This window comes from Anguilla rostrata, chromosome 2 (assembly GCF_018555375.3).
Source record: "Anguilla rostrata isolate EN2019 chromosome 2, ASM1855537v3, whole genome shotgun sequence".
NCBI classification, from domain to species: Eukaryota; Metazoa; Chordata; class Actinopteri; order Anguilliformes; family Anguillidae; genus Anguilla; species Anguilla rostrata.
Window position 1 is genome coordinate 61,214,086 of NC_057934.1, and position 13,988 is coordinate 61,228,073.

At 50.9% G+C, this 13,988-nt stretch overlaps 1 protein-coding gene across 1 annotated transcript in view; it reads left to right on the forward strand.

The window, feature by feature from the left end:
- LOC135248708 (Na(+)/H(+) exchange regulatory cofactor NHE-RF2) overlaps positions 1 to 13,988 on the forward strand; it is a 42,904-nt gene that overhangs the window by 12,179 nt on the left and 16,737 nt on the right. The window lies entirely within an intron of this gene.

Consider the following 13,988-nt stretch of genomic DNA (forward strand, 5'->3'; position numbering starts at 1 on the left):
CCCGCCGGGCCTGGATGAGCTGCTTGAAAGACACAGGCGCCAGATTTTTCTCTCGCGTGTTTTTCCAGAACGAGTCCTGACCGCTGCACGTTGCCGTGGCGCCAGGCTCTGGCGCTTCTGATACATTTTTTCCCACGCTTCTCATTTCTAAGTGTATTTGGGGGGGGGAGTTCTCATTCTTTTTTTTTTTGCTGGCGAGGTGGGCCACGCTGCTCTGACCATACTCAGCCTGACAGGGGGGGTTCATGTGAGAGGGGTGGGGGGGGGGGGGGGGTACCCCCTTATACAGTGGGGATTTGGGGAGGGGTAGGTTCCGCCTGGTGCAATGGAGATTTGTTTTGGGGGGGGGGTGGGTACCCCCTGGTTCATTGGGGATTTTGTTGTCACTCACACTGGGGGGGCTGGACTCCTCACCCTGCTAAATTTCAGTTTTTATAGCCCCCCCTGCCCCTGCCCTGTTCTCCCCCTCTCTGTTCTGCTGTTCGCTGGCCCAGGTCCGGGTCCAGATGTGAGGCCCCAAATCTGCAGCCTGTCTCCCTGCCCCCCCAAGGGATCAGGACAGCTGAGAAATGCGTACCCCTCCTGGGGGCTTTTTCCAGGGAATTCTGCCTGGGAGAAATGCGTGAAAAAACAGGCATGTGTGTGTGTGTGTGTGTGTGTGTGTGTGTGTGTGTGTGCGTATGTTCGTGTGCATATGTGTGAGCAAGACCAACAGTGGGGGCCGCCTCCCACCAAACCAAGGTATCAGTGCAGGCTGACCAATTGAACAGAATGTGGGTGACCAATCAGAGCGTGAGTTCAGTGTCACATCCACAGCCCAGTAAACTGTGGTTTCCCTCAGTGCACGCTACGAGGGCGAGACGCTAAATGGGATCCCCTCAGTTTGTGTGTGTGTGTGTGTGTGTGTGTGTGTGTGTGGGGCGTCCTTCCAGAGGCTTTGTGATTGGACGGAAGAGGAAGATTCCTCCCCGGGCGGGCGCTGGCTCCAGGGCCCGGCCGCATTGCTCACCCCTCCCAAACCCAGCTGTGGAGACGGGGGTCTCTGTTTTTTACGAGCGAAAGCGAGACGAAGAGGGGAGCGGGTGGGGCGTAACCTCGGCGATGTAGCGGCGGAGCGTGACGCGGGCTGGAGCGGCGCCTGGCGAGGCCGCCCGCCCGGGTACTTCCGCCCGTGTGGTGTTGGCGTTCCGCGGAGCTGCGGCGGCTAGTGGAGGCGGGTGGGTGATGTGGGCGGGTGCCTTTCTCTGCACATGCTGTCATAGCGCCCCCTGTAGCCTCTGTTTTGGCATGCCCATTATCCCCTCCAGTCCAGTGCCCAGATGCAGACTCACACACGCACTTCTCTGTCCCCAATCGCCAGCGGACCCCACCTCTCCCGCACCGCGTCCCCGCTCTCTGTGCGTCTCACTGGTTCAGGGCCAGCCAGTATATTCGGAGCCACAGAGTTTGTGTCCTTCAGGGCTGTTCCCAGATCAGCAGCCTGTTTAAACGTAGTAGCAGGGGGACGATTCTTTTCAAATGAGCTCACTGATGGAGCGCTCTTGGAGAGTAAATGATTTTGCTCATCCTCGCTTCCCTCTCACTCTCTCTTCTTTCTAACTTCAGATTGAAAGTTTTTATTCGCAACAATATAAGAAAGTGTTTACAAGATGCTGTACATTATCTCTCTCTTTCTCTCTCTCTCTCTCTCTCTCTCTCCCTTCCCTCCCTCCATTACTGCACACCCCATAAGCCCCGCTGCTGAACTCGCTGTTGGCGTTCAGTCCTTGCACGCTGCGCGTTTGCGTCGGCGCCTGTCGCCGTGGTTGCGTAAAAACCGTTGGTGCCGCAGACCTCCCAGGGAGGCCCCCCTCCCTCGGTGAACTGCGCTGGTGGCGTTCGTCAGCCCGGCGGGGGCCCATCAGCGCGGAACAGGGGGAGGCCTGCGTCGCGTTGATAACGTGGGCGTGGCGGTGTGTGATGTCACTCTCACACGGGCCCCAACAAGACAGAGAGGGGAAGGGGTGGTGGATGGTGGGGGGGGGGAGAGCTACAGGAACAGCTAGCTTTAATGTTTTTTTGGCTAGAATTCAAAAGCCTCGTGAAACCGAAGAACATGTTCACATGCACGTTATCTGTATCTGTTTGCGTCATATGTTGTACCTTTTAGTCTCTCTTGCCCAGTTTCTCTCTCTCTCTCTCTCTCTCTCTCTCTCTCTCTCTCTCTCTGTCTCTCTATCGCTTGGCATAGAGAGAGATAGATAGAGATAAGTACAGCAGATGTCAACCAAGTGACTTGTTTTTAGTTCTGTTTTCTGATGGGAAAAAAATATTGCCGTATATTTCTTGCCCTCACTCTCGTTCCCAGTGGCAGAGCTGCAGGCTTGGATGGAATTAGAAGCCACCAGAACAGCCGGTGTACAGCTAGCCAACTAGTCAGCTTTAGAAAGCCATAGGCCTGGAACGGTGTGATTGACAAGTACAAAACATGTTCAATTTTCATAATTTCATTTGATCGTTAATTTGTCCGTCCCCCAAGGGCTTGGCACTGTATCTGGTTCTTCATCTGTACTTTAAATTAGTGCAGAAGTCATACACGTCCTGAGGTTTTCAGTCCCTCTGCTCCAACTTGCAACGGTTGCTGTGAGACTGTGAGAAAATCAAGACTGATTTGGCCTGCGGTGACTGCTCAACAAACAACACTGATAAACAAAGTTGAGGGGCTCGTTGTTCTGGAAAGTAAGAGAATATAAAGGCAGTAAAGTGTACCTCTGATTACTCTGTGAGGCTGGACGTTACTGTTCCCGGGAACTTTTCCCTGGGAACCCCTCTGCTTGCTGGTATTCCTCAGTTAACCGGAGCTTCTGTTTTCCACTAGGAATTTCTGCTGTCCACCAGTGGTGAAACGGGGGGTGGGGGAATTTTAATGTTCCTTTTTGCCATTTTGTTAATGCTTAAGGCCGTTCAAGTGTTCGTCTTGACTCTTAAGCGTTTAAAAATTCCATGAATTTCCATAATGCCAATATTTTAATGTAATTTCCATAATTACCAATATTTTAAGACAGCAGGCTTACACTGTAATGGGCTAGACTCAGTATTTGAGTTATTTGTGGCAGTTTCTTAGCAAGACTTTGCCCTTCCCTGAAAATGACTTTTTAACACACTTAACCTCAAATTCTTCTGTCACTGGTGTAAAGAATCCTATGTAGAATTGAGAGCTGAATACGAAAGACTGCTAAGCATTAAGAGGACCAACTGTGCGTTGGGTACCTATTGTAATACAGATGGACAGGACCTCTTGCTGGTCAGGTATCTATGGTAATGGTAGTGCCTCTAGTGGGTCGGAACTCCATGGTAATGCAGATGGACAGAACCTTTAGTGGGTCACTTAGAACTCCATGATAATGACAGGGCCTCTATTGGGTCGGAACTCTGTGGTAGTCACAGTGACTCTAGCGGGTCAGAACTCTGTGGTAGTCACAGGGCCACTTGTGGGTAAGGCCTGCATTTGCAGCACGCGAGCGCTGGTCCTCCAGGCCTACTGGCGCCGTGGCCCCATTACGAGCAGCAGCGCCTTTCCTGGACGGCGCATTGAGAACAGGGAGTGACCCTCTTTCCTGCCTCACAGTGTGTTCCCATAGCAGCACATACAGTGCACCCCCGCGCGCCTGGAAATCAGTCTTTAATCTGTCCCCTCCGTCAGCACACGCTCAGGACGCTTATCTCCTGCCGATACGCTCTGTGACTGCTGCACCTGTGAGCGAGCGCAGCCATGCTGACGGACCCCAAGCTTCAGGTAAGGGGATTTTCAGGGTGGTAGGGGCTGGGTTGTTCTCGGCAGACAGACACCCTTTCTGTTTTCTCATTTTGAGATTTTAAGGAGGGGTTGGCGGCAGTATATGTGCGGAGGTTCTGCATTAACATTACAGCGCACAGCGAAACCATCAATGTTAATTTACCTCTTAACAGAGTTCATATGGATCAAAGAGTGATCACATGTACTCAGAGTAAAACCTTCTGTATCTGGGTGGATTTAGCACTGAACATTTTACTGGGTACAGTCGAAGCCTGACAGCACCCTGTTTTTTTTTTTTTTTTTTTAAAGACAGCTAGAGGAAGACCTCATTAGTGATTTTGGTGGTTCTGTGGTGGTTTGGCAGTGGATGCTATGGTAACACAAGCCAGAGGATCAGCGCTGACCCTGGCGGTTTTGAGGCTTTCTCCGAGCTGTTTGACACGGCTTGGTCTTGGCCAGTTTAGAGCCGCTCTGTGTTTTTTTTATCTTTCTCGTACGTCTCGCCCGACCGGGCGACTTTTACTCCGGCTTCGGGACGCTGTCGCCGAAAGTCCACGACCCAGAAAAGGATGAGTTAGCTTTATCGCCCTTGCCCTAGGCTTTGCTTGCGATCACCGTTAACGGTTTTCATTCGCGCTAGCTGCTGGATAGCGAGGTCCGGCCTGTGGCCCCCGAAATGAACAGCGTTAAGCCGGGTTTAGATCTGCTGCTCGTACTGGAAGGGTCTGAGGGACCTGTAGCTGTTCTTAAACTGAGGTCCAGCAGAATGAGACTTTTGGGTCATTTAATTTCGTTGACGTATTACAAGTGAATCGGATGACTAAAACGTGTTGCTGTGAAAGTATTTCCAAAAAATATGATTTATTTTTTATTGAATTCCCCTCGCAATGTAGGTTTCAGTAGAATATGCAGCATAGTGGAATATGTGGTTCCTGTGATTTAGACCAGAGGCTCTTGTCCCCTACAGGGGGACTGAAATTAATTGCCAGGTCTTATATGGGTTTTACTGAACAGATAAGAGGTGTTTGTCTCATTCTTTGGTCCCAACAGGAATCAGCTATTGTCTCAGACAGAGTTTTTGGATACCTGTATTTGGGTAATAGCTCAGCAGGACTGTTTATGTCTTTGTCTTCACTTCTGAGCCTGTGGTGAAACACAGGAGCGTGTGTGCTTTTCTGTGTATGGAATGTACATTATGCGTGTGACGAGACGATGACAGCCATGTGTATGTGTTAATGCGTGAGTGCATTTGTGTGTACGTACAATTTGGTCCACAAGTATTTGGACAGTGAGTCAATTTTTGTTGTTCTGTCTTGGTACTCCCAGACATTGGAGTTGAAGTGAAACAATCAATTTATACTTTTGTTTATAATTTTATGTGCTGGAGTACAGAGCCAAAATGACAAAAAAACTGCATTGCTGTTTGAGTACTTACCGCCTGCGCTGTGTGTGCGGGTGCGTACCCGTGTTGCGTCTGTCGCGGCGCGTGGTAGCGTGTGAACCTGGTCGGCGTCGCTGCAGGCGCCCCTGATATCGTTTCCTGTCGCGCGTTCGTCGTGGGGCGGCGCGTAGCGTGTGTCCTGTGCCTCGGGCGTCTGTCGGGCTGCAATCGTGTGTACTTTGCTCGTTGAGCGAACGCTGATAGCGTGTGAAACCTGTAGCCTGCGTCGGCGGGGCGGGTAGTGGTTGACCGTGACTCAGCCGTGCTTGTCGCGGCTGGTAGCGTGTGTACCTGTGCTGCGTCTGTCGCAGCGCGTGGTAGCGTGTGTACCTGTGTTGCGTCTGTCGCGGCGCGTGGTAGCGTGTGAACCTGTGGCCGGCGCGCTGGCAAGGCCGCCCCCAAATGACTTCATCCCGTTTCCTTTTCCACGCGAACGTTGCGGCCTGCCGTCGGGGCGAGGCACGCTAGCGGGCGTCGGCTTTGCCTCGGTCGGGGCGGCACTCTCTCTGGAAACCCAAATTGGGAAAGTTTTTGCTCAGTTTTGGAGGAACGCTGAGAGCGGCGTGAAGCCCTGGAGCCTGCGGGCCGGGGCGGGGGGGGGGCGGGGGGGGTTTGGAAATATGAGCGCGCTGACTCAGCCCAAAGGGCTTTGGCGTCTAGTGAGCTCATTCCTTCCCCTCTGGTTCTGTCCGCGTTGTCACAGAGGCCCCGATATCCAGTGTTTCTGTTCAACCCGGACCTGCTTACTAGCACTGCCCTTATGCAGGGGCAGCAGTGTAGTTTAATGGCTAAGGAGCTGGCCTTGCAACCTGAAGGCTGCAGGTACAATTCCCAGGTAGGACTGCAATTGTAGCCGTGTGCCTTCAAGGCATTTGACCTACATTGCTTCAGTATATACCCAGCTGTATAAATAGATACTACAGTATGTAAAGAATTCAAAAAGCTGTGTAAGTCGCTCTGGGTAAGAACATCTGCTAAATGGCTGCAATGTAACAATATTTGTTCACATTTTTAAAGGTTAGGTGCTTCCAGTCTCACTGCATTCGTTTTTGCATAAATTTTTATCTATCTTGTCATAGACGTGGGGCAGCATATGGACTGAAATCCCTTGAATGCACATTGTATTCAAGCATGAATTATTTCTATCACAATATGCTGTTAATGTTTTGTGTTGTTGCTCATAATCTCTGCGGTGCATTACCAGCTGAAGGCTTAAAGCTGTTTATATGCTGCCTGCTCGTATGTTTTTAGACGCTGTGCTTTCCCTTCTTGTTCAAACAGAGCAAACTGATGACAATTTAAGCGCCGTCAAACAGCTTCAAAATGGGAGATATTTTTTTTTAAAGAGAGCGAACAGCCTGCCCTTCTTTTGTACTGTTTGCACCTCCCCTGAACCCCTGCCCACACAGACACGAACAGACGGCGCCTCACATCTCGCCAGGATACCAAATCATTTTGCGTTTTATTTTCTTTTGTTTTTGCAGAAAGCATTTTCGAACGAGGCACCAAGAACTAAAGAGAGTTTTGCAGAGCTGAAACGGTTTTAAATAAAATGGGTAGACTACCATTCGCAAACAGGGAAATAATGAAAGTGCCCTGTTTTGACTCGACGCCTGTTGGTCTCATTAGCAAGGCCATTAATGCAGTATTTTTTTTTTAAATACATAATTCCGTTCCCTTTTTATTTAAAGGCGTTTTGCAGACGGGGGGTTGATTCCCCACCGTGGCCCTGTCCGTACAGTGACCTCATTTCTGTTTTTGCCCCTCTGCCTGAGTGACGGGAAACAGGCGTAAGGGGGGCAAGCCTTCCCCTCTTCCAGACCGTGCTGGGGCAGAGGGGCGGGGAGGAAACACGGCCGCTGTGTGTGCACAAGCTGCGGCCGAATGAGGAAAGAGGTCCGTCGTGTTTAAGACGGAGTGGCCCTCTGTCGCCCTCCATCACCGCAGAGCGCACGTCTGGAGTGCGGCTCGAGGGGCTCAGAGCCATAATGGCCGCCGTGATTAAATAAACGGTCCCCGTGCGGCCCGCTGCCGTAGCCTCAGGCCAGGGCCTGCTACCGCCCCTGGGAGGGAGATTGGGGGGGGGTTTAGGGTCTGCTGGGTGCTCCGCACCTGATGCCCTCTCTGTTCTCCACATCCCTCCGTCCCCTTTTCACGCCTTCCTCATCTTTCACTGCATTCACCCCTTCCTCCTTCTCGCTCGTTCCACTGAAAACACTCAAAATGTATTCAGTTGTATTTTATACGTTGAACTGAAATATATTGTGAAGACAAAGCTTCGGTGTGTGGCCAAATATACGACTTATCACCGCTTTATAACACAGCAGTGCATTTAAAACAAAAAGCTCTGCTGCTCTGAAATATATTTATCAGTATATTTTGTTCTTGCAATAGATAGCAGTAAAGCAAGCATATAAAAAACATATAAATTTATAGTCTCTAACCACACCATTTTGCTTCTGATTTTGCTCTCTCGCTTTGGAATAAAACAGTTTTTATTCACATGACACAAGTGCTTACAAAAGACACTGTATAGCATCTCTCTCTCTCCGTCTCTCTCTCTATCTCTCTCTCCCTCTCTGTCTCCTTCCCTCCCTCTTTGCCTCCTTCTGTAAGTCGCTGGGCTCAAGCACAGGCACACGCTGCGCTGAAAGATAACCAGCGGGAGGCATGGAGCCCCCTCAGGTTCTTAAATTGGGAGCAGATTAATTCAAGCGGAAAGCCTGTTAAGCATTTTTGAAAAATGAGTAATGGAAAATGAGCGAACAGGGTGTGGGTCACGTTTTCGTGTCCTTGCGTTCACTCACATAAATGAAGGTACACAAGGGTACAAATTCTGTACAAGTACAAAACTACCTCTAAAGGTACTAGTGACAAGAGATTGTACCTTTCTGGGTACTGAATGGTACCTTTTTTTCTGGTAAATGTACAGTTCTGTACCTTCAAGGGGTACTGCCACAGTGACAGGCGATTGTACCTTTCTAGGTCCTGAATGGTAGCGTTTTTTCTGGGAGCGTACGGTGGAACTCCACACGCGGCCCTCGCTGGTCCACGCTCTCCCCCTGTGGACCCGGTTAACCCGGTTGCGAAATCGGTTCAGTCCGTTGTTTCGGTGTCCCGTGTCCCGTGCGTTCCAGGAGCCAGACGAATTGAAGGAATGAATGTGAATCATCTCCGAATGATATTCCGACAGCTCTTACTGTTTGTGTTCCCGGGCACGTCTTCAGGCTTTGTTTCCAGCAGGAAGGACAACATTCCAAAGAAGCCTGCGTTACTTTCAGTCAACCGCCGATGGTTGAGCAATCCTCCTTTCATTCTGCTGACTTCAGTTTTATTTTTTAGCTTGAAGCAGGGCGGGTTAATAGGTCTAATCCAGGTGTGCAGCTGAAGGGACAGTATCAGGTGTAGGTACAGGTCAGATTAGCAGGTGACAGTATCAGGTGTAGGTACAGGTTAAATTAGCAGGTGACAGTAACAGGTGTAGGTACAGGTTACATTAGCAGGTGGCAGTAACAGGTGTAGGTACAGGTTAGATTAGCAGGTGACAGTAACAGGTGTAGGTACAGGTTAGATTAGCAGGTGACAGTAACAGGTGTAGGTACAGGTTAGATTAGCAGGTGACAGTAACAGGTGTAGGTACAGGTTAAATTAGCAGGTGACAGTATCAGGTGTAGGTACAGGTTAGATTAGCAGGTGACAGTAACAGGTGTAGGTACAGGTTACTTTAGCAGGTGACAGTAACAGGTGTAGGTACAGGTTACATTAGCAGGTGACAGTAACAGGTGTAGGTACAGGTTAGCTTAGCAGGTGACAGTAACAGGTGTAGGTACAGATTAGATTAGCAGGTGACAGTAACAGGTGTAGGTACAGGTTAAATTAGCAGGTGACAGTAACAGGGGTAGGTACAGGTTACTTTAGCAGGTGGCAGTAGCAGGTGTAGGTACAGGTTAGATTAGCAGGTGACAGTAACAGGTGTAGGTACAGGTTACTTGCAGTGACAGTAACAGGTGTGGTACGGTAGATAGCAGGTAGATAGTGTACAGGTTAGATTAGAGGTGACAGTAACAGGTGTAGGTACAGGTTACTTTAGCAGGTGCAGTAACAGTGTAGTCACAAAGTTAACAGAGATAGGTGAAGTAACAGTGTTAGATTAGCAGGTGACAGTAACAGGTGTAGGTACAGGTTACTTTAGCAGGTGGCAGTAACAGGTGTCAAATTAAAAATAGGTAAGTAAATAAGCTGTTTCATGTATTGTCATGAAACAGCTGTTAAAGGAAGTGAGTTAGAAATGCGATGTACTGTAGAACTCCCTGTGTCACATGACCCAGGGGCAGGACAGAGATTGGGGGGAATCTTGGCTGTGAAGCGGTTAAAGATCGGTCATAAGGCAGCTGTCCCAGCAGTCAGTGTGAATAATTCAACAGCACTGATCTCATTTCAATTGGCCTGGGGGCTACGGCCAGTCCTTCGCATGTACACACGCACACACACACACACGCACACACACACACACACACACACACACACACACACACACACACACACACACATACACGCACACACACACATACACACACACACACATACACATTTTCATGCATACACACACATATAAACACAAACAGATATCCACGCATGCATATGCACATACCCTTACACACACAAAAACAAATACATGCACAGGCATGTTCACACACACATGCACACTCACACACACTCATATATACACATGCAGGCACCACAAAGGCTGACTGTAGTATCAAATTAAAAGACTGCATTCATGGGTTAATGTAGAGAGTGAGTGTGTGCAGGCGGGGGGGGGGGGGGGGGGGGGCGGGGGGGGTCAGTGGGTGGGAGAATAACTATGACCACACAGCAGGGGTTACTGTGGAGTATGAGGGCTTTAGGCTTGGGGGGGGGGGGGGGCATCAGTTTATTTTATTTTATTTGCCCTTTATTTAACCTAAAAATAAAACCTTGTTGAGATTAAAAATATTTTTTTCAGGAGTGGCCTGGCCAGGACATACAGCGCCACATATGGCATGGTTTGCATGACAGACGCTATGAATCAAATTACAGAAAATTAAAATAAAATATTACCTTGTGCTGTGCGATTTCCAATTTTAAAACATTTTAAACCAGGAAAAATCTAAATCACAGTATGTAAAATATATACAGTATGTTAAACAGTCTCTACTGCTGCAGAGGAGGGAGGCAGGTTCTCCCTCCTCCATTAAAGGATCATTAAGCCCCCCCCGGCCGGTCACGGCGTCCTTATGGCCTCCTCACCACCTCCTCTGGCCTCCTCACCACCTCCTCTGGCCTCCTCTGCCCTCATCACTGCCTCCTCTGGCCTCCTCACCACCTCCTCTGGCCTCCTCACTGCCTCCTCTGGCCTCCTCACCACCTCCTCTGGCCTCCTCACCACCTCCTCTGGCCTCCTCTGCCCTCATCACTGCCTCCTCTGGCCTCCTCACCGCCTCCTCTGGCTTCCTCACCATCTCCTCTGGCCTCCTCTGCCCTCATCACCGCCTCCTCTGGCTTCCTCACCATCTCCTCTGGCCTCCTCACCACCTCCTCTGGCCTCCTCTGCCCTCCTCACCGCCTCCTCTGCCCTCATCACCGCCTCTTCTGGCCTCATCACCACCTCCTCTGGCCTCCTCTGCCCTCCTCACCGCCTCCTCTGCCCTCATCACCGCCTCCTCTGCCCTCATCACCGCCTCTTCTGGCCTCATCACCACCTCCTCTGGCCTCCTCTGGCCTCCTCACCACCTCCTCTGGCCTCCTCTGGCCTGCTCTGGCCTCCTGGAATACAGCTGATTAGGAGCAGTGATTCAGAAGCTCTGGCCGGAGGCGTACGTAGCCTTTTTAAATAAATGTAAAAAAACACCTTTTCTCAGAGCCACTTTGGGCCACGTCTGCAGCCTTTTACTCTAAACCACTCATCTCATCTCACTCATCGGTCGAGACACTAAGAGAGAGAGAGAGAGAGAGAGGGAGAGAGAGGTGAAATGCTTTAGAATTTTGTTGTGAGAATGAGAGATGAGAGATGAAAGGCGCTATATAAATGCACTCCGTGTGATCCTGCATTAGCAGAAGAGGAAGTCTTCCCGATCCTCTTGTTACCTGTGTTTGCTGTAGGTGGGCGACACTCCCGGATCAATTCAGCTCAGTAGCAAGGGAGAGACACTGATATGTAAGACACTGTATCAGGCCCTATATCATTATTATTATTACTATTATTATTCAGACGGGAAGGAGATTGAAACTGAATGATAGTGTTTCATCTGAACGTGTCTGATCATCAGCAAGGCCCACTGCTTTGCAATCATTGAGGCAGTGCAGAGAGTGTTAGCGGGCGATATGACCGGTCTGAGCGGAGTCTGGTAATGGAGCCAGGGCTGGGGACCTGGAATACTCCGGAGGGGGCGGGGTGACTTTCCGATAGTGTTTACTTCGTGCTTGGTGGTGCAGAGGAAGCACCTGCAACTCTCATTTTGCAAGGTTCGAGGATCTGCAGAAACAGGAGCAGCCTGCCAGGACTTGTGTCCCCGTGCCAAATCCAGATCTGAATGAGGGCCGAATTGGGCCAAATTGGGCCAAACTGGGCTGAAACAGGCCATATCGGGCTGAACCAGGCCGAACTAGTCTGAACCGGACCAAACCACTGCCTCACCTCCTTAGCTGCACTCATGCGCACACGCCTCACGGCCGCCCTCTTTGGCCTTATTGCAGCCGTCAGTCTCACCGCTCGCTCAACATCCCTCATAGGGCAGCTCCGACCCATTGACACCTTAATGGGGGCGGGTGAGGGCTGTGGTTGTGTGGGACCTGCCTCCTCTCGGAAGCACAGCTGCCCTCGGGCTGGTCCCAGAGCAGCGGGGCAGGTCACTGTGCCTCTCGGGCCTGTGGTGTTACAGGCTGAGCTCCGTGACTTACTGTTCCGTGACCCAGACCCCACGGGCCAGGCCTGCGGACTGCGGACGGGCCGCTCAGCCGGCAGGCCGCGTTCGGCGCGTTCGGCGTTTCCCCCCCCCCCCCCCGTTCCGCCTCTCTCCCCATCGTCCGTCGGAGGCTGTCGCAGAGGACAGAGTGCTGTGCGATTCCAGAGTATCGCACCTTCACTGACCTCATTCTGAAGTGCGAAAATTAAATCACCCGTCTCCCATCCCCCGCGGTGATCGGAGCTGTGATTTCCCCACCTTGCCTCCCTCTCTGTCCGTCTCTTTCTTTCCCTCTCTTTCTGTCCGCCACCTGTCCTTCTCTTACTTTCTTCCTCTTTCTTACCTCTCCTTCTCTCTCACTGTTTTCTCTTTCTCAGCTTTCTCTCTCTATATGTCTATTGTCTGTGTTCTTTAGAAAACGTCCCACAAAAGCTGGGATGTTTCTAAAGGTTCCCACATATCTCTGTTGTCTTTTAAAAAAGAGGAGAAGTAGAACGAGCATAAAGGGATCCGCCATAAAAGGAATGGCAACCTTTGACCCCCAAAAGCTTTACTAAAAACCTCACCCTGTGTGTGGTAAGGAGATACACAAGGTAATACACAAAGGCACACTTTGGTCATTTAGTACTAATGCGGTCGTAATATACGGTCAGAGGATAGTGAAGTCAGTTTTTCTGCTTCAGCTGTACCTGCATTTTTATATAGCTCAGTTTTCAGCCAATGCTCGACGGCAAACGCAGCTGCCGAGTGAGACTCTCTGTACAAAACAGGGTTGATGTTTTTCCGATTTCCGGTCCCGGAGGATTATTCCAGTGTTCTGGGACAGGGGTCGGGGACGGTCCTGTGTGCCAGTGGCGGTAAAGGTCCCGGCTGCGTGGGAGCGGGGTGCGGAGGGACCCGCTCGCGGCCGTTCGTCCGCGCGGTCGCAGGACCCCGCTATTTTTAGCCGGAGCGCGGGGCGCGGCCCTCTCTCAGGCGGACGGTAATAATAGAAGCCGCGCGTTTATTGTTTGAAGAAGGATGTTAAATCATGATAAAACACCCCCTCCCTGTCTCCCTCCGCCCCGCCCCGCTCTGTTCCACACGCTTTTTTCAGGAAAGCCCCCCCCCCACACCCCCCAGGAGCTGAGAATGTTCTGGACCCTGCCGGGGTCGGGCCCATTTCCTGTTTGGTTGTGGGAGCGGCTGATTGGGGACGTGCGGCAGAGTTAGCGGTCGCTGAGTTGAAAGGTCGCGGTCCTGGGTGGAGGTCGGTCGCGCGCCCCCCTCTGCGCCCCTCTGCAAGATGTTTTAGGCAGATAGCCGACAGAGCAGTGGTCCTCGTTTGTCTTTCCGGCTCGTCAGACTGGTGTGACGTTTGCACCTCGTCGTTTACACGAAACGCGTCCTGTTGGCCTGTATTTTAACCGCACAGTAGTTAAACACTCATTCAAGTGTTTACGCTGTGCAGCGTCATCGCGGCCAGTCATACGCCCACGTCCTCTCGCCAGTGACGCTTAGGGTTCTTCTGTGGCTCAAAGGATTGCTCTGGAAGTTTACATTGCGTTCAGCAAACAAATAGACATAGCCGCCAATGCACGCATTGACATGTGAAATGTGTAATGAACCTGCGTGGCAGACCCATAGTTCTGTTCTCAGGCTCCCCATTGAGTCTGATTCTTCCTAGGGTTTCTTCCTTACTGTCCCACCCAGCCTTGCTCTTGTGGTGGGGTCTAGGCCAAGGGTCCACTATCAAGCATATTTGTGACAAACGTTTGTAAAGTGCACCATACAAATAAACTTGATTTGATTTCATAAGAGTGTTTTATTTTCCTAGCGCTGTTTGAGC